Source organism: Callithrix jacchus, chromosome 22, assembly GCF_049354715.1.
Source record: "Callithrix jacchus isolate 240 chromosome 22, calJac240_pri, whole genome shotgun sequence".
Lineage (NCBI taxonomy): Eukaryota > Metazoa > Chordata > Mammalia > Primates > Cebidae > Callithrix > Callithrix jacchus.
The window spans coordinates 24,266,105-24,284,204 of NC_133523.1; positions in this window are offsets into that span (position 1 = coordinate 24,266,105).

An 18,100-nucleotide genomic window follows, 5' to 3' on the forward strand; every position below is an offset into this window, starting at 1 on the left:
GGAGAAATATCTGCTTCTAAAACAAAAACGGAGCAACCTAACAGAACGGCCTTCAATGTGTGCGTTCAACTTACAGAGTTAAACTGATGTGTGTTTGCAGGAGTTTCTAAACCCTTTCTGTGAAGAAGCGCAAAACGCATTTTCCCATGCAAAAGCAAGCATTCTCCAAATAGAAGTAAATCTCCGTCTGAAACACAAAACGAACGTATACTTCAGACTGCTCTGCTCGGTGTTCGCTGACCTAAAAAAGTTGAATCTCCCTCTAGATTCAGACAGTGAGAAGCACGTTGCTTCTCGGAGCTGCGTTTTGATATGCCAGAGTGAATGGGAGTAAACGCGGTTTCGAGAAATATCTGCTTCTAAAACCAAAACGGAGCAACCTAACAGAACGGCCTTCAATGTGTGCGTTCAACATACAGAGTTTAAGTGATGTGTGTTTGCAGGAGTTTCTAAACCCTTTCTGTGAAGAAGCGCAAAAGGCAGTTTCCCAAGTTTAAGCCAGCATTTCCCAAATAGCTGTAAATCTCCGTCTGAAACACAAAACGAACGTATCCTTCAGACTGCTCTGCTGGGTGTTCGCTTAGCTAAGGGAGTTGAATCTGCCTCTAGATTCAGAGAGTGAGAAGCACGTTGCTTCTCGGAGCTGTGTTTTGATATGCCAGAGTGAATGGGAGTAAACGTGATTTGGAGAAATATCTGCTTCTAAAACCAAAACGGAGCAACCTAACAGAACGGCCTTCAATGTGTGCGTTCAACTTACAGAGTTAAACTGATGTGTGTTTGCAGGAGTTTCTAAATCCTTTCTGTGAAGAAGCGCAAAACGCATTTTCCCAGGCAAAAGCAAGATTTCCCAAGTAGCTGTAAATCTCCGTCTGACACACAAAACGAACGTATCCTTCAGACTGCTCTGCTGGGTGTTCGCTTAGCTAAGGGAGTTGAATCTGCCTCTAGATTCAGAGAGTGAGAAGCACGTTGCTTCTCGGAGCTGCGTTTTGATATGCCAGAGTGAATGGGAGTAAACGCGGTTTGGAGAAATATCTGCTTCTAAAACCAAAACGGAGCAACCTAACAGAACGGCCTTCAACGTGTGCGTTCAACTTACAGAGTTAAACTGATGTGTGTTTGCAGGAGTTTCTAAACCCTTTCTGTGAAGAAGCGCAAAACGCATTTTCCCAGGCAGAAGCAAGCATTTCCCAAATAGCTGTAGATCTCCGTCTGAAACAAAAAACGAACGTATCCTTCAGACTGCTCTGCTGGGTGCTCGCTTAGCTAAGGGAGTTGAATCTGCCTCTAGATTCAGAGAGCGAGAAGCACGTTGCTTCTCGGAGCTGTGTTTTGATATGCCAGAGTGAATGGGAGTAAACGCGGTTTGGTGAAGTATCTGCTTCTAAAACCACACGGAGCAACCTAACAGAACGGCCTTCAATGTGTGCGTTCAACTTACAGAGTTAAACAGATGTGTGTTTGCAGGAGTTTCTAAACCCTTTCTGTGAAGAAGCGCAAAACGCATTTTCCCAGGCAAAAGCAAGCATTTCCGAAATAGCTGTAAATCTCCGTTTGAAACACAAAACAAACGTATCCTTCAGACTGCTCTGCTGGGTGTTCGCTGACCTAAGGGAGTTGAATCGGCCTCTAGATTCAGAGAGTGAGAAGCACGTTGCTTCTCGGAGCTGCGTTTTGATATTCCAGAGTGAATGGGAGTAAACGCGGTTTGGAGAAATATCTGCTTCTTAAACCAAAACGGAGCAACCTAACAGAACGGCCTTCAATGTGTGCGTTCAACTTACAGAGTTAAACTGATGTGTGTTTGCAGGAGTTTCTGAACCCTTTCTGTTAAGAAGCGCAAAACGCATTTTCCCAGGCAAAAGCGAGCATTTCCCAAATAGCTGTAAATCTCCGTCTGAAACACAAAACGAACGTATCCTTCAGACTGCTCTGCTGGGTGTTCGCTTAGCTAAGGGAGTTAAATCTGCCTCTATATTAAGAGAGTGAGAAGCACGTTGCTTCTCGGAGCTGTGTTTTGATATGCCAGAGTGAATGGGAGTAAACGCGGTTTGGAGAAATATCTGCTTCTAAAACCAAAACGGAGCAACCTAACAGAACGGCCTTCAAAATGTGCGTTCAACTTACAGAGTTAAACTGATGTGTGTTTGCAGGAGTTTCTAAACCCTTTCTGTGAAGAAGCGCAAAACGCATTTTCCCAGGCAAAAGCAAGCATTTCCCAAATAGCTGTAAATCTCCGTCTGAAACACAAAACGAACGTATCCTTCAGACTGCTCTGCTGGGTGTTCGCTGACCTAAGGGAGTTGAATCTGCCTCTAGATTCAGAGAGTGAGAAGCACGTTGCTTCTCTGAGCTGCGTTTTGATATGCCAGAGTGAATGGGAGTAAACGCGGTTTGGAGAAATATCTGCTTCTAAAACCAAAACGGAGCAACCTAACAGAACGGCCTTCAATGTGTGCGTTCAACTTACAGAGTTAAACTGATGTGTGTTTGCAGGAGTTTCTAAACCCTTTCTGTGAAGAAGCGCAAAACGCATTTTTTCAGGCAAAAGCAAGCATATCCCAAATAGCTGTAAATCTCCGTCTGAAACACAAAACGAACGTATCCTTCAGACTGCTCTGCTGGGTGTTCGCTTAGCTAAGGGAGTTGAATCTGCCTCTAGATTCAGAGAGTGAGAAGCACGTTGCTTCTCGGAGCTGTGTTTAGATATGCCAGAGTGAATGGGAGTAAACGCGGTTTGGAGAAATATCTGCTTCTAAAACCAAAAGGGAGCTACCTAACAGAAAGGCCTTCAAAATGTGCGTTCAACTTACAGAGTTAAACTGATTGTGTTTGCAGGAGTTTCTAAACCCTTTCTGTGAAGAAGCGCAAAACGCATTTTCCCAGGCAAAAGCAAGCATTTCCGAAATAGCTGTAAATCTATGTCTGAAACACAAAACGAACGTATCCTACAGACTGCTCTGCTGGGTGTTCGCTGACCTAAGGATGTTGAATCTGCCTCTAGATTCAGAGAGTGAGAAGCACGTTGCTTCTCTGAGCTGCGTTTTGATATGCCAGAGTGAATGGGAGTAAACGCGGTTTGGAGAAATATCTGCTTCTAAAACCAAAACGGAGCAACCTAACAGAACGGCCTTCAATGTGTGCGTTCAACTTACAGAGTTAAACTGATGTGTGTTTGCAGGAGTTTGTAAACCCTTTCTGTGAAGAAGCGCAAAACGCATTTTCCCAGGCAAAAGCAAGCATTTCCCAAATAGCAGTAAATCTCCGTCTGAAACACAAAACGAACGTATCCTTCAGACTGCTCTGCTGGGTGTTCGCTTAGCTAAGGGAGTTGAATGTGCCTCTAGATTCAGAGAGTGAGAAGCACGTTGCTTCTCGGAGCTGCGTTTTGATATGCCAGAGTGAATGGGAGTAAACGCGGTTTGGAGAAATATCTGCTTCTAAAACCAAAACGGAGCAACCTAACAGAACGGCCTTCAATGTGTGCGTTCAACATACAGAGTTAAAATGATGTGTGTTTGCAGGAGTTTCTATACCCTTTCTCTGAAGAAGCGCAAAACGCATTTTCCCAGGGATAAGCCAGCATTTCCCAAATAGCTGTAAATCTCCGTCTGAAACACAAAACGAAGGTATCCTTCAGACTGCTCTGCTGGGTGTTCGCTTAGCTAAGGGAGTTGAATCTGCCTCTAGATTCAGAGAGTGAGAAGCACGTTGCTTCTCGGAGCTGTGTTTTGATATGCCAGAGTGAATGGGAGTAAACGCGGTTTGGAGAAATATCTGCTTCTAAAACCAAAACGGAGCAACCTAACAGAACGGCCTTCAATGTGTGCGTTCAACGTACAGAGTTAAACTGATGTGTGTTTGCAGGAGTTTCTAAACCCTTTCTGTGAAGAAGCGCAAAACGCATTTTCCCAGGCAAAAGCAAGATTTCCCAAGTAGCTGTAAATCTCCGTCTGACACACAAAACGAACGTATCCTTCAGACTGCTCTGCTGGGTGTTCGCTTAGCTAAGAAAGTTGAATCTGCCTCTAGATTCAGAGAGTGAGAAGCACGTTGCTTCTCGGAGCTGCGTTTTGATATGCCAGAGTGAATGGGAGTAAACGCGGTTTCGAGAAGTATCTGCTTCTAAAACCAAAACGGAGCAACCTAACAGAACGGCCTTCAATGTGTGCGTTCAACTTACAGAGTTAAACTGATGTGTGTTTGCAGGAGTTTCTAAACCCTTTCTGTGAAGAAGCGCAAAACGCATTTTCCCAGGCAAAAGCAAGCATTTCCCAAATAGAAGTAAATCTCCGTCTGAAACACAAAACGAACGTATCCTTCAGACTGCTCTGCTCGGTCTTCGCTGACCTAAAAAAGTTGAATCTCCCTCTAGATTCAGAGAGTGAGAAGCACGTTGCTTCTCGGAGCTGCGTTTTGATATGCCAGAGTGAATGGGAGTAAACGCGGTTTGGAGAAATATCTGCTTCTAAAACCAAAACGGAGCAACCTAACAGAACGGCCTTCAATGTGTGCGTTCAACATACAGAGTTAAAATGATGTGTGTTTGCAGGAGTTTCTAAACCCTTTCTGTGAAAAGCGCAAAACGCATATTCCCAGGGATAAGCCAGCATTTCCCAAATAGCTGTAAATCTCCGTCTGAAACACAAAACGAACGTATCCTTCAGACTGCTCTGCTGGGTGTCCGCTTAGCTAAGAGAGTTGAATCTGCCTCTAGATTCAGAGAGTGAGAAGCACGTTGCTTCTCGGAGCTGTGTTTTGATATGCCAGAGTGAATGGGAGTAAACGCGGTTTGGAGAAATATCTGCTTCTAAAACCAAAACGGAGCAACCTAACAGAACGGCCTTCAATGTGTGCGTTCAACTTACAGAGTTAAACTGATGTGTGTTTGCAGGAGTTTCTAAACCCTTTCTGTGAAGAAGCGCAAAACGCATTTTCCCAGGCAAAAGCAAGATTTCCCAAGTAGCTGTAAATCTCCGTCTGACACACAAAACGAACGTATCCTTCAGACTGCTCTGCTGGGTGTTCGCTTAGCTAAGGGAGTTGAATCTGCCTCTAGATTCAGAGAGTGAGAAGCACGTTGCTTCTCGGAGCTGCGTTTTGATATGCCAGAGTGAATGGGAGTAAACGCGGTTTGGTGAAGTATCTGCTTCTAAAACCAAACGGAGCAACCTAACAGAACGGCCTTCAATGTGTGCGTTCAACTTACAGAGTTAAACAGATGTGTGTTTGCAGGAGTTTCTAAACCCTTTCTGTGAAGAAGCGCAAAACGCATTTTCCCAGGCAAAAGCAAGCATTTCCGAAATAGCTGTAAATCTCCGTTTGAAACACAAAACAAACGTATCCTTCAGACTGCTCTGCTGGGTGTTCGCTGACCTAAGGGAGTTGAATCGGCCTCTAGATTCAGAGAGTGAGAAGCACGTTTCTTCTCGGAGCTGCGTTTTGATATTCCAGAGTGAATGGGAGTAAACGCGGTTTGGAGAAATATCTGCTTCTAAAACCAAAACAAAGCAACCTAACAGAACGGCCTTCAATGTGTGCGTTCAACTTACAGAGTTAAACTGATGTGTGTTTGCAGGAGTTTCTGAACCCTTTCTGTTAAGAAGCGCAAAACGCATTTTCCCAGGCAAAAGCGAGCATTTCCCAAATAGCTGTAAATCTCCGTCTGAAACACAAAACGAACGTATCCTTCAGACTGCTCTGCTGGGTGTTCGCTTAGCTAAGGGAGTTGAATCTGCCTCTATATTAAGAGAGTGAGAAGCACGTTGCTTCTCGGAGCTGTGTTTTGATATGCCAGAGTGAATGGGAGTAAACGCGGTTTGGAGAAATATCTGCTTCTAAAACCAAAACGGAGCAACCTAACAGAACGGCCTTCAAAATGTGCGTTCAACTTACAGAGTTAAACTGATGTGTGTTTGCAGGAGTTTCTAAACCCTTTCTGTGAAGAAGCGCAAAACGCATTTTCCCAGGCAAAAGCAAGCATTTCCCAAATAGCTGTAAATCTCCGTCTGAAACACAAAACGAACGTATCCTTCAGACTGCTCTGCTGGGTGTTCGCTGACCTAAGGGAGTTGAATCTGCCTCTAGATTCAGAGAGTGAGAAGCACGTTGCTTCTCTGAGCTGCGTTTTGATATGCCAGAGTGAATGGGAGTAAACGCGGTTTGGAGAAATATCTGCTTCTAAAACCAAAACGGAGCAACCTAACAGAACGGCCTTCAATGTGTGCGTTCAACTTACAGAGTTAAACTGATGTGTGTTTGCAGGAGTTTCTAAACCCTTTCTGTGAAGAAGCGCAAAACGCATTTTTTCAGGCAAAAGCAAGCATATCCCAAATAGCTGTAAATCTCCGTCTGAAACACAAAACGAACGTATCCTTCAGACTGCTCTGCTGGGTGTTCGCTTAGCTAAGGGAGTTGAATCTGCCTCTAGATTCAGAGAGTGAGAAGCACGTTGCTTCTCGGAGCTGTGTTTAGATATGCCAGAGTGAATGGGAGTAAACGCGGTTTGGAGAAATATCTGCTTCTAAAACCAAAAGGGAGCTACCTAACAGAAAGGCCTTCAAAATGTGCGTTCAACTTACAGAGTTAAACTGATTGTGTTTGCAGGAGTTTCTAAACCCTTTCTGTGAAGAAGCGCAAAACGCATTTTCCCAGGCAAAAGCAAGCATTTCCGAAATAGCTGTAAATCTATGTCTGAAACACAAAACGAACGTATCCTACAGACTGCTCTGCTGGGTGTTCGCTGACCTAAGGATGTTGAATCTGCCTCTAGATTCAGAGAGTGAGAAGCACGTTGCTTCTCTGAGCTGCGTTTTGATATGCCAGAGTGAATGGGAGAAAACGCGGTTTGGAGAAATATCTGCTTCTAAAACCAAAACGGAGCAACCTAACAGAACGGCCTTCAATGTGTGCGTTCAACTTACAGAGTTAAACTGATGTGTGTTTGCAGGAGTTTCTAAACCCTTTCTGTGAAGAAGCGCAAAACGCATTTTCCCAGGCAAAAGCAAGCATTTCCCAAATAGCAGTAAATCTCCGTCTGAAACACAAAACGAACGTATCCTTCAGACTGCTCTGCTGGGTGTTCGCTTAGCTAAGGGAGTTGAATGTGCCTCTAGATTCAGAGAGTGAGAAGCACGTTGCTTCTCGGAGCTGCGTTTTGATATGCCAGAGTGAATGGGAGTAAACGCGGTTTGGAGAAATATCTGCTTCTAAAACCAAAACGGAGCAACCTAACAGAACGGCCTTCAATGTGTGCGTTCAACATACAGAGTTAAAATGATGTGTGTTTGCAGGAGTTTCTATACCCTTTCTCTGAAGAAGCGCAAAACGCATTTTCCCAGGGATAAGCCAGCATTTCCCAAATAGCTGTAAATCTCCGTCTGAAACACAAAACGAAGGTATCCTTCAGACTGCTCTGCTGGGTGTTCGCTTAGCTAAGGGAGTTGAATCTGCCTCTAGATTCAGAGAGTGAGAAGCACGTTGCTTCTCGGAGCTGTGTTTTGATATGCCAGAGTGAATGGGAGTAAACGCGGTTTGGAGAAATATCTGCTTCTAAAACCAAAACGGAGCAACCTAACAGAACGGCCTTCAATGTGTGCGTTCAACGTACAGAGTTAAACTGATGTGTGTTTGCAGGAGTTTCTAAACCCTTTCTGTGAAGAAGCGCAAAACGCATTTTCCCAGGCAAAAGCAAGATTTCCCAAGTAGCTGTAAATCTCCGTCTGACACACAAAACGAACGTATCCTTCAGACTGCTCTGCTGGGTGTTCGCTTAGCTAAGAAAGTTGAATCTGCCTCTAGATTCAGAGAGTGAGAAGCACGTTGCTTCTCGGAGCTGCGTTTTGATATGCCAGAGTGAATGGGAGTAAACGCGGTTTCGAGAAGTATCTGCTTCTAAAACCAAAACGGAGCAACCTAACAGAACGGCCTTCAATGTGTGCGTTCAACTTACAGAGTTAAACTGATGTGTGTTTGCAGGAGTTTCTAAACCCTTTCTGTGAAGAAGCGCAAAACGCATTTTCCCAGGCAAAAGCAAGCATTTCCCAAATAGAAGTAAATCTCCGTCTGAAACACAAAACGAACGTATCCTTCAGACTGCTCTGCTCGGTCTTCGCTGACCTAAAAAAGTTGAATCTCCCTCTAGATTCAGAGAGTGAGAAGCACGTTGCTTCTCGGAGCTGCGTTTTGATATGCCAGAGTGAATGGGAGTAAACGCGGTTTGGAGAAATATCTGCTTCTAAAACAAAAACGGAGCAACCTAACAGAACGGCCTTCAATGTGTGCATTCAACATACAGAGTTAAAATGATGTGTGTTTGCAGGAGTTTCTAAACCCTTTCTGTGAAAAGCGCAAAACGCATATTCCCAGGGATAAGCCAGCATTTCCCAAATAGCTGTAAATCTCCGTCTGAAACACAAAACGAAGGTATCCTTCAGACTGCTCTGCTGGGTGTTCGCTTAGCTAAGAGAGTTGAATCTGCCTCTAGATTCAGAGAGTGAGAAGCACGTTGCTTCTCGGAGCTGTGTTTTGATATGCCAGAGTGAATGGGAGTAAACGCGGTTTGGAGAAATATCTGCTTCTAAAACCAAAAGGGAGCTACCTAACAGAAAGGCCTTCAAAATGTGCGTTCAACTTACAGAGTTAAACTGATTGTGTTTGCAGGAGTTTCTAAACCCTTTCTGTGAAGAAGCGCAAAACGCATTTTCCCAGGCAAAAGCAAGCATTTCCGAAATAGCTGTAAATCTCCGTCTGAAACACAAAACGAACGTATCCTACAGACTGCTCTGCTGGGTGTTCGCTGACCTAAGGATGTTGAATCTGCCTCTAGATTCAGAGAGTGAGAAGCACGTTGCTTCTCTGAGCTGCGTTTTGATATGCCAGAGTGAATGGGAGTAAACGCGGTTTGGAGAAATATCTGCTTCTAAAACCAAAACGGAGCAACCTAACAGAACGGCCTTCAATGTGTGCGTTCAACTTACAGAGTTAAACTGATGTGTGTTTGCAGGAGTTTCTAAACCCTTTCTGTGAAGAAGCGCAAAACGCATTTTCCCAGGCAAAAGCAAGCATTTCCCAAATAGCAGTAAATCTCCGTCTGAAACACAAAACGAACGTATCCTTCAGACTGCTCTGCTGGGTGTTCGCTTAGCTAAGGGAGTTGAATGTGCCTCTAGATTCAGAGAGTGAGAAGCACGTTGCTTCTCGGAGCTGCGTTTTGATATGCCAGAGTGAATGGGAGTAAACGCGGTTTGGAGAAATATCTGCTTCTATAAACAAAACGGAGCAACCTAACAGAACGGCCTTCAATGTGTGCGTTCAACTTACAGAGTTAAACTGATGTGTATCTGCAAGAGTTTCTAAACCCTTTCTGTGAAGAAGCGCAAAACGCATTTTCCCAGGGATAAGACAGCATTTCCCAAATAGCTGTAAATCTCCGTCTGAAACACAAAACGAAGGTATCCTTCAGACTGCTCTGCTGGGTGTTCGCTTAGCTAAGGGAGTTGAATCTGCCTCTAGATTCAGAGAGTGAGAAGCACGTTGCTTCTCGGAGCTGTGTTTTGATATGCCAGAGTGAATGGGAGTAAACGCGGTTTGGAGAAATATCTGCTTCTAAAACCAAAACGGAGCAACCTAACAGAACGGCCTTCAATGTGTGCGTTCAACTTACAGAGTTAAACTGATGTGTGTTTGCAGGAGTTTCTAAACCCTTTCTGTGAAGAAGCGCAAAACGCATTTTCCCAGGCAAAAGCAAGATTTCCCAAGTAGCTGTAAATCTTTGTCTGACACACAAAACGAACGTATCCTTCAGACTGCTCTGCTGGGTGTTCGCTTAGCTAAGGGAGTTGAATCTGCCTCTAGATTCAGAGAGTGAGAAGCACGTTGCTTCTCGGAGCTGCGTTTTGATATGCCAGAGTGAATGGGAGTAAACGCGGTTTCGAGAACTATCTGCTTCTAAAATTAAAACGGAGCAACCTAAAAGAACGGCCTTCAATGTGTGCGTTCAACTTACAGAGTTAAACTGATGTGTGTTTGCAGGAGTTTCTAAACCCTTTCTGTGAAGAAGCGCAAAACGCATTTTCCCAGGCAAAAGCAAGCATTTCCGAAATAGCTGTAAATCTCCGTCTGAAACACAAAACAAACGTATCCTTCAGACTGCTCTGCTGGGTGTTCGCTGACCTAAGGGAGTTGAATCTGCCTCTAGATTCAGAGAGTGAGAAGCACGTTGCTTCTCGGAGCTGCGTTTTGATATGCCAGAGTGAATGGGAGTAAACGCGGTTTGGAGAAATATCTGCTTCTAAAACCAAAACGGAGCAACCTAACAGAACGGCCTTCAATGTGTGCGTTCAACTTACAGAGTTAAACTGATGTGTGTTTGCAGGAGTTTCTGAACCCTTTCTGTTAAGAAGCGCAAAACGCATTTTCCCAGGCAAAAGCAAGCATTTCCCAAATAGCAGTAAATCTCCGTCTGAAACACAAAACGAACGTATCCTTCAGACTTCTCTGCTCGGTGTTCGCTGACCTAAAAAAGTTGAATCTCCCTCTAGATTCAGAGAGTGAGAAGCACGTTGCTTCTCGGAGCTGCGTTTTGATATGCCAGAGTGAATGGGAGTAAACGCGGTTTGGAGAAATCTCTGCTTGTAAAACCAAAACGGAGCAACCTAACAGAACGGCCTTGAATGTGTGCGTTCAACATACAGAGTTGAACTGATGTGTGTTTGCAGGAGTTTCTAAACCCTTTCTGTGAAGAAGCGCAAAACGCATTTTCCCAGGCAAAAGCAAGCATTTCCCAAATCGCTGTAAATCTCCGTCTGAAACACAAAACGAACGTATCCTTCAGACTGCTCTGCTGGGTGTTCGCTTAGCTAAGGCAGTTGAATCTGCCTCTAGATTCAGAGAGTAAGAAGCACGTTAATTCTCGGAGCTGCGTTTTGATATGCCAGAGTGAATGGGAGTAAACGCGGTTTGGAGAAATATCTGCTTCTAAAACCAAAACGGAGCAACCTAACAGAACGGCCTTCAATGTGTGCGTTCAACTTACAGAGTTAAACTGATGTGTGTTTGCAGGAGTTTCTAAACCCTTTCTGTGAAGAAGCGCAAAACGCATTTTCCCAGGCAAAAGCAAGCATTTCCGAAATAGCTGTAAATCTCCGTCTGAAACACAAAACGAACGTATCCTTCAGACTGCTCTGCTCTGTGTTCGCTGACCTAAAAGAGTTGAATCTGCCTCTAGATTCAGAGAGTGAGAAGCACGTTGCTTCTCGGAGCTGCGTTTTGATATGCCAGAGAGAATGGGAGTAAACGCGGTTTGGAGAAATATCTGCTTCTAAAACCAAAACGGAGCAACCTAACAGAACGGACTTCAATGTGTGCGTTCAACTTAGAGTTAAACTAATGTGTGTTTGCAGGAGTTTCTAAACCCTTTCTGTGAAGAAGCGCTAAACGCATTTTCCCAGGCAAAAGCAAGCATTTCCCAAATAGCTGTAAATCTCCGTCTGAAACACAAAACGAACGTATCCTTCAGACTGCTCTGCTGGGTGTTCGCTTAGCTAAGGGAGTTGAATCTTCCTCTAGATTCAGAAAGTGAGAAGCACGTTCCTTCTCGGAGCTGCGTTTTGATATGCCAGAGTGAATGGGAGTAAACGCGGTTTGGAGAAATATCTCCTTCTAAAACCAAAACGGAGCAAGCTAACAGAACGGCCTTCAATGTGTGCGTTCAACTTACAGAGTTAAACTGATGTGTGTTTGCAGGAGTTTCTAAACCCTTTCTGTGAAGAAGCGCAAAACGCATTTTCCCAGGCAAAAGCAGGCATTTCCCAAATAGCTGTAAATCTTTGTCTGAAACACAAAACGAACGTATCATTCATACTGCTCTGCTGGGTGTTCGCTGACCTAAGGGAGTTGAATCGGCCTCTAGATTCAGAGAGTGAGAAGCACGTTGCTTCTCGGAGCTGCGTTTTGATATGCCAGAGTGAATGGGAGTAAACGCGGTTTGGAGAAATATCTGCTTCTAAAACCAAAACGGAGCAACCTAACAGAACGGCCTTCAATGTGTGCGTTCAACTTACAGAGTTAAACTGATGTGTGTTTGCAGGAGTTTCTCAACCCTTTCTGTGAAGAAGCGCAAAACGCATTTTCCCAGGCAAAAGCAAGCATTTCCCAAATAGCTGTAAATCTCCGTCTGAAACACAAAACCAACGTATCCTCCAGACTGCTCTGCTGGGTGTTCGCTGACCTAAAAGAGTTGAATCTGCCTCTAGATTCAGAGAGTGAGAAGCACGTTGCTTCTCGGAGCTGCGTTTTGATATGCCAGAGTGAATGGGAGTAAACGCGGTTTGGAGAAATATCTGCTTCTAAAACCAAAACGGAGCAACCTAACAGAACGGCCTTCAATGTTTGCGTTCAACTTACAGAGTTAAACTGATTTGTGTTTGCAGGAGTTTCTAAACCCTTTCTTTGAAGAAGCTCAAAACGCATTTTCCCAGGCAAAAGCAAGCATTTCCCAAATAGCTGTAAATCTCCGTCTGAAACACAAAACGAACGTATCCTTCAGACTGCTCTGCTGGGTGTTCGCTGACCTAAGGGAGTTGAATCTGCCTCTAGATTCAGAGAGTGAGAAGCACGTTGCTTCTCGGAGCTGCGTTTTGATATGCCAGAGTGAATGGGAGTAAACGCGGTTTGGAGAAATATCTGCTTCTAAAACTAAATCGGAGCACCCTAACAGAACGGCCTTCAATGTGTGCGTTCAACTTACAGAGTTAAACTGATGTGTGTTTGCAGAAGTTTCTAAATTCTTTCTGTGAAGTAGCGCAAAACGCATTTTCCCAGGCAAAAGCAAGCATTTCCCAAATAGCTGTAAATCTCCGTCTGAAACACAAAACGAACGTATCCTTCAGACTGCTCTCCTGGGTGTTCGCTGACCTAAGGGAGTTTAATCGGCCTCTAGATTCAGAGAGTGAGAAGCACGTTGCTTCTCGGAGCTGCGTTTTGATATGCCAGAGTGAATGGGAGTAAACGCGGTTCGGAGAAATATCTGCTTCTAAAACCAAAACGGAGCAACCTAACAGAACGGCCTTCAATGTGTGCGTTCAACTTACAGAGTTAAACTGATGTGTGTTTGCAGGAGTTTCTAAACCCTTGCTCTGAAGAAGCGGAAAACCCACTTTCCCAGGCAAAAGCAAGTATTTCCCGAATAGCTGTAAATCTCCCTCTGAAACACAAAACGAACCTATCCTTCAGACTTCTCTGCTGGCTGTTCGCTGACCTAAGGGAGTTGAATCTGCCTCTAGATTCAGAGAGTGAGAAGCACGTTGCTTCTCGGAGCTGCGTTTTGATATGCCAGAGTGAATGGGAGTAAACGCGGTTTGGAGAAATATCTGCTTCTAAAACCAAAACGGAGCAACCTAACAGAACGGCCTTCAATGTGTGCGTTCAACTTACAGAGTTAAACTGATGTGTATTTGCAGGAGTTTCTAAACCCTTTCTTTGAAGAAGCGCAAAACGCATTTTCCCAGGCAAAAGCCAGCATTTCCCAAATAGCTGTAAATCTCCGTCTGAAACACAAAACGAACGTATCCTTCAGACTGCTCTGCTCGGTGTTCGCTGACCTAAGGGAGTTGAATCGGCCTCTAGATTCAGAGAGTGAGAAGCACGTTGCTTCTCGGAGCTGCGTTTTGATATGCCAGAGTGAATGGGAGTAAACGCGGTTTGGAGAAATATCTGCTTCTAAAACAAAAACGGAGCAACCTAACAGAACGGCCTTCAATGTGTGCGTTCAACTTACAGAGTTAAACTGATGTGTGTTTGCAGGAGTTTCTAAACCCTTTCTGTGAAGAAGCGCAAAACGCATTTTCCCAGGCAAAAGCAAGCATTTGCCAAATAGAAGTAAATCTCCGTCTGAAACACAAAACGAACGTATCCTTCAGACTGCTCTGCTCGGTCTTCGCTGACCTAAAAAAGTTGAATCTACCTCTAGATTCAGAGAGTGAGAAGCACGTTGCTTCTCGGAGCTGCGTTTTGATATGCCAGAGTGAATGGGAGTAAACGCGGTTTGGAGAAATATCTGCTTCTAAAACCAAAACGGAGCAACCTAACAGAACGGCCTTCAATGTGTGCGTTCAACATACAGAGTTAAAATGATGTGTGTTTGCAGGAGTTTCTAAACCCTTTCTGTGAAGAAGCGCAAAACGCATTTTCCCAAGGATAAGCCAGCATTTCCCAAATAGCTGTAAATCTCCGTCTGAAACACAAAACGAAGGTATCCTTCAGACTGCTCTGCTGGGTGTTCGCTTAGCTAAGGGAGTTGAATCTGCCTCTAGATTCAGAGAGTGAGAAGCACGTTGCTTCTCGGAGCTGTGTTTTGATATGCCAGAGTGAATGGGAGTAAACGCGGTTTGGAGAAATATCTGCTTCTAAAACCAAAACGGAGCAACCTAACAGAACGGCCTTCAATGTGTGCGTTCAACTTACAGAGTTAAACTGATTTGTGTTTGCAGGAGTTTCTAAACCCTTTCTGTGAAGAAGCTCAAAACGCATTTTCCCAGGCAAAAGCCAGCATTTCCCAAATAGCTGTAAATCTCCGTCTGAAACACAAAACGAACGTATCCTTCAGACTCCTCTGCTGGGTGTTCGCTGACCTAAGGCAGTTGAATCTGCCTCTAGATTCAGAGAGTGAGAAGCACGTTGCTTCTCGGAGCAGCGTTTTGATATGCCAGAGTGAAAGGGAGTAAACGCGGTTTGGAGAAATATCTGCTTCTAAAACCAAAACGGAGCAACCTAACAGAACGGCCTTCAATGTGTGCGTTCAACATACAGAGTTAAACTGATGTGTGTTTGCAGGAGTTTCTAAACCCTTTCTGTGAAGAAGCGCAAAACGCATTTACCCAGGCAAAAGCCAGCATTTCCCAAATAGCTGTAAATCTCCGTCTGAAACACAAAACGAACGTATCCTTCAGACTGCTCTGTTGGGTGTTCGCTGACCTAAGGAAGTTGAATCTGCCTCTAGATTCAGAGAGTGAGAAGCACGTTGCTTCTCGGAGCTGCGTTTTGAAATGCCAGAGTGAATGGGAGTGAACGCGGTTTGGAGAAATATCTGCTTCTAAAACCAAAACGGAGAAAGCTAACAGAACGGCCTTCAAGGTGTGCGTTCAACTTACAGAGTTAAACTGATGTGTGTTTGCAGGAGTTTCTAAACCCTTTCTGTGAAGAAGCGCAAAACGAATTTTCCCAGGCAAAAGCAAGCATTTCCCAAATAGCTGTAAATCTCCGTCTGAAACACAAAACGAACGTATCCTTCAGACTGCTCTGCTGGGTGTTCGCTGACCTAAGGGAGTTGAATCTGCCTCTAGATTCAGAGAGTGAGAAGCACGTGTCTTCTCTGAGCTGCGTTTTGATATGCCAGAGTGAATGGGAGTAAACGCGGTTTGGAGAAATATCTGCTTCTAAAACCAAAACGGAGCAACCTAACAGAACGGCCTTCAATGTGTGCGTTCAACTTACAGAGTTAAACTGATGTGTGTTTGCAGGAGTTTCTAAACCCTTTCTGTGAAGAAGCGCAAAACGCATTTTCCCAGGCAAAAGCAAGCATTTCCCAAATAGCTGTAAATCTCCGTCTGAAACACAAAACGAACGTATCCTTCAGACTGCTCTGCTGGGTGTTCGCTTAGCTAAGGGAGTTCAATGTGCCTCTAGATTCAGAGAGTGAGAAGCACGTTGCTTCTCGGAGCTGCGTTCTGATATGCCAGAGTGAATGGGAGTAAACGCGGTTTGGAGAAATATCTGCTTCTAAAACCAAAACGGAGCAACCTAACAGAACGGCCTTCAATGTGTGCGTTCAACTTACAGAGTTAAACTGATGTGTGTTTGCAGGAGTTTCTAAACCCTTTCTGTGAAGTAGCGCAAAACGCATTTTCCCAGGAAAAGCAAGCATTTCCCAAATAGCTGTAAATCTCCGTCTGAAACACAAAACGAACGTATCCTTCAGACTGCTCTGCTGGGTGTTCGCTGACCTAAGGGAGTTGAATCGGCCTCTAGATTCAGAGAGTGAGAAGCACGTTGCTTCTCGGAGCTGCGTTTTGATATGCCAGAGTGAATGGGAGTAAACGCGGTTCGGAGAAATATCTGCTTCTAAAACCAAAACGGAGCAACCTAACAGAACGGCCTTCAATGTGTGCGTTCAACTTACAGAGTTAAACTGATGTGTGTTTGCAGGAGTTTCTAAACCCTTGCTCTGAAGAAGCGGAAAACCCATTTTCCCAGGCAAAAGCAAGTATTTCCCGAATAGCTGTAAATCTCCCTCTGAAACACAAAACGAACCTATCCTTCCGACTTCTCTGCTGGCTGTTCGCTGACCTAAGGGAGTTGAATCTGCCTCTAGATTCAGAGAGTGAGAAGCACGTTGCTTCTCGGAGCTGCGTTTTGATATGCCAGAGTGAATGGGAGTAAACCCGGTTTGCAGAAATATCTGCTTCTAAAACCAAAACGGAGCAACGTAACAGAACGGCCTTCAATGTGTGCGTTCAACTTACAGAGTTAAACTGATGTGTGTTTGCAGGAGTTTCTAAACCCTTTCTGTGAAGAAGCGCAAAACGCATTTTCCCAGGCAAAAGCAAGCATTTCCCAAATAGCTGTAAATCTCCGTCTGAAACACAAAACGAACGTATCCTTCAGACTGCTCTGCTCGGTGTTCGCTGACCTAAAAGAGTTGAATCTCCCTATAGATTCAGAGAGTGAGAAGGAGGTTGCTTCTCGGAGCTGCGTTTTGATATGCCAGAGTGAATGGGAGTAAACGCGGTTTGGAGAAATATCTGCAAAACGGAGCAACCTAAGAGAACAACCTTCAATGTGTGCATTCAATTTACAGAGTTAAACTGATGTGTGTTTGCAGGAGTTTCTAAACCCTTTCTGTAAAGAAGCGCAAAATGCATTTTCCCAGGCAAAAGCAAGCATTTCCCAAATAGCTGTAAATCTCCGTCTGAAACACATAACGAACGTATCCTTCAGACTGCTCTGCTCGGTGTACGCTGACCTAAAAGAGTTGAATCTGCCTCTAGATTCAAAGAGTGAGAAGCACGTTGCTTCTCGGAGCTGCGTTTTGATATGCCACAGTGAATGGGAGTAAAGGCGGTTTGTAGAAATATCTGCTTCTAAAACCAAAACGGAGCAACCTAACAGAACGGCCTTCAATGTGTTCGTTCAAGTTACAGAGTTAAACTGATGTGTGTTTGCAGGAGTATCTAAATTCTTTCTGTGAAGAAGCGCAAAACGCAGTTTCCCAGGCAAAAGCAAGCATTTCCCAAATAGCTGTAAATCTCCGTTTGAAACACAAAACGAACGTATCCTTCAGACTGCTCTGCTGGGTGGTCGCTTACCTAAAGGAGTTGAATCTGCCTCTAGATTCAGAGAGTTAGAAGCACGTTGCTTCTCGGAGCTGCGTTTTGATATGCCAGAGTGAATCGGAGTAAACGCGGTTTGGAGAAATATCTGCTTCTAAAACCAAAACGGAGCAACCTAACAGAACGGCCTTCAATGTGTGCGTTCAACTTACAGAGTTAAACTGATGTGTGTTTGCAGGAGTTTCTAAACCCTTTCTGTGAAGAAGCGCAAAACCCATTTTCCCAGGCAAAAGCCAGCATTTCACAAATAGCTGTAAATCTCCGTCTGAAACACGAAACGAACGTATCCTTCAGACTGCTCTGCTCGGTGTTCGCTGACCTAAGGGAGTTGAATCTGCCTCTAGATTCAGAGAGTGAGAAGCACGTTGCTTCTCGGAGCAGCGTTTTGATATGCCGGAGTGAAAGGGAGTAAACGCGGTTTGGAGAAATATCTGCTTCTAAAACCAAAACGGAGCAACCTAACAGAACGGCCTTCAATGTGTGCGTTCAACTTACAGAGTTAAACTGATGTGTGTTTGCAGGAGTTTCTAAACACTTTCTGTCAAGAAGCGCAAAACGCATTTACCCAGGCAAAAGCCAGCATTTCCCAAATAGCTGTAAATCTCCGTCTGAAACACAAAACGCACGTATCCTTCAGTCTGCTCTGTTGGGTGATCGCTGACCTAAGGGAGTTGAATCTGCCTCTAGATTCAGAGAGTGAGAAGCACGTT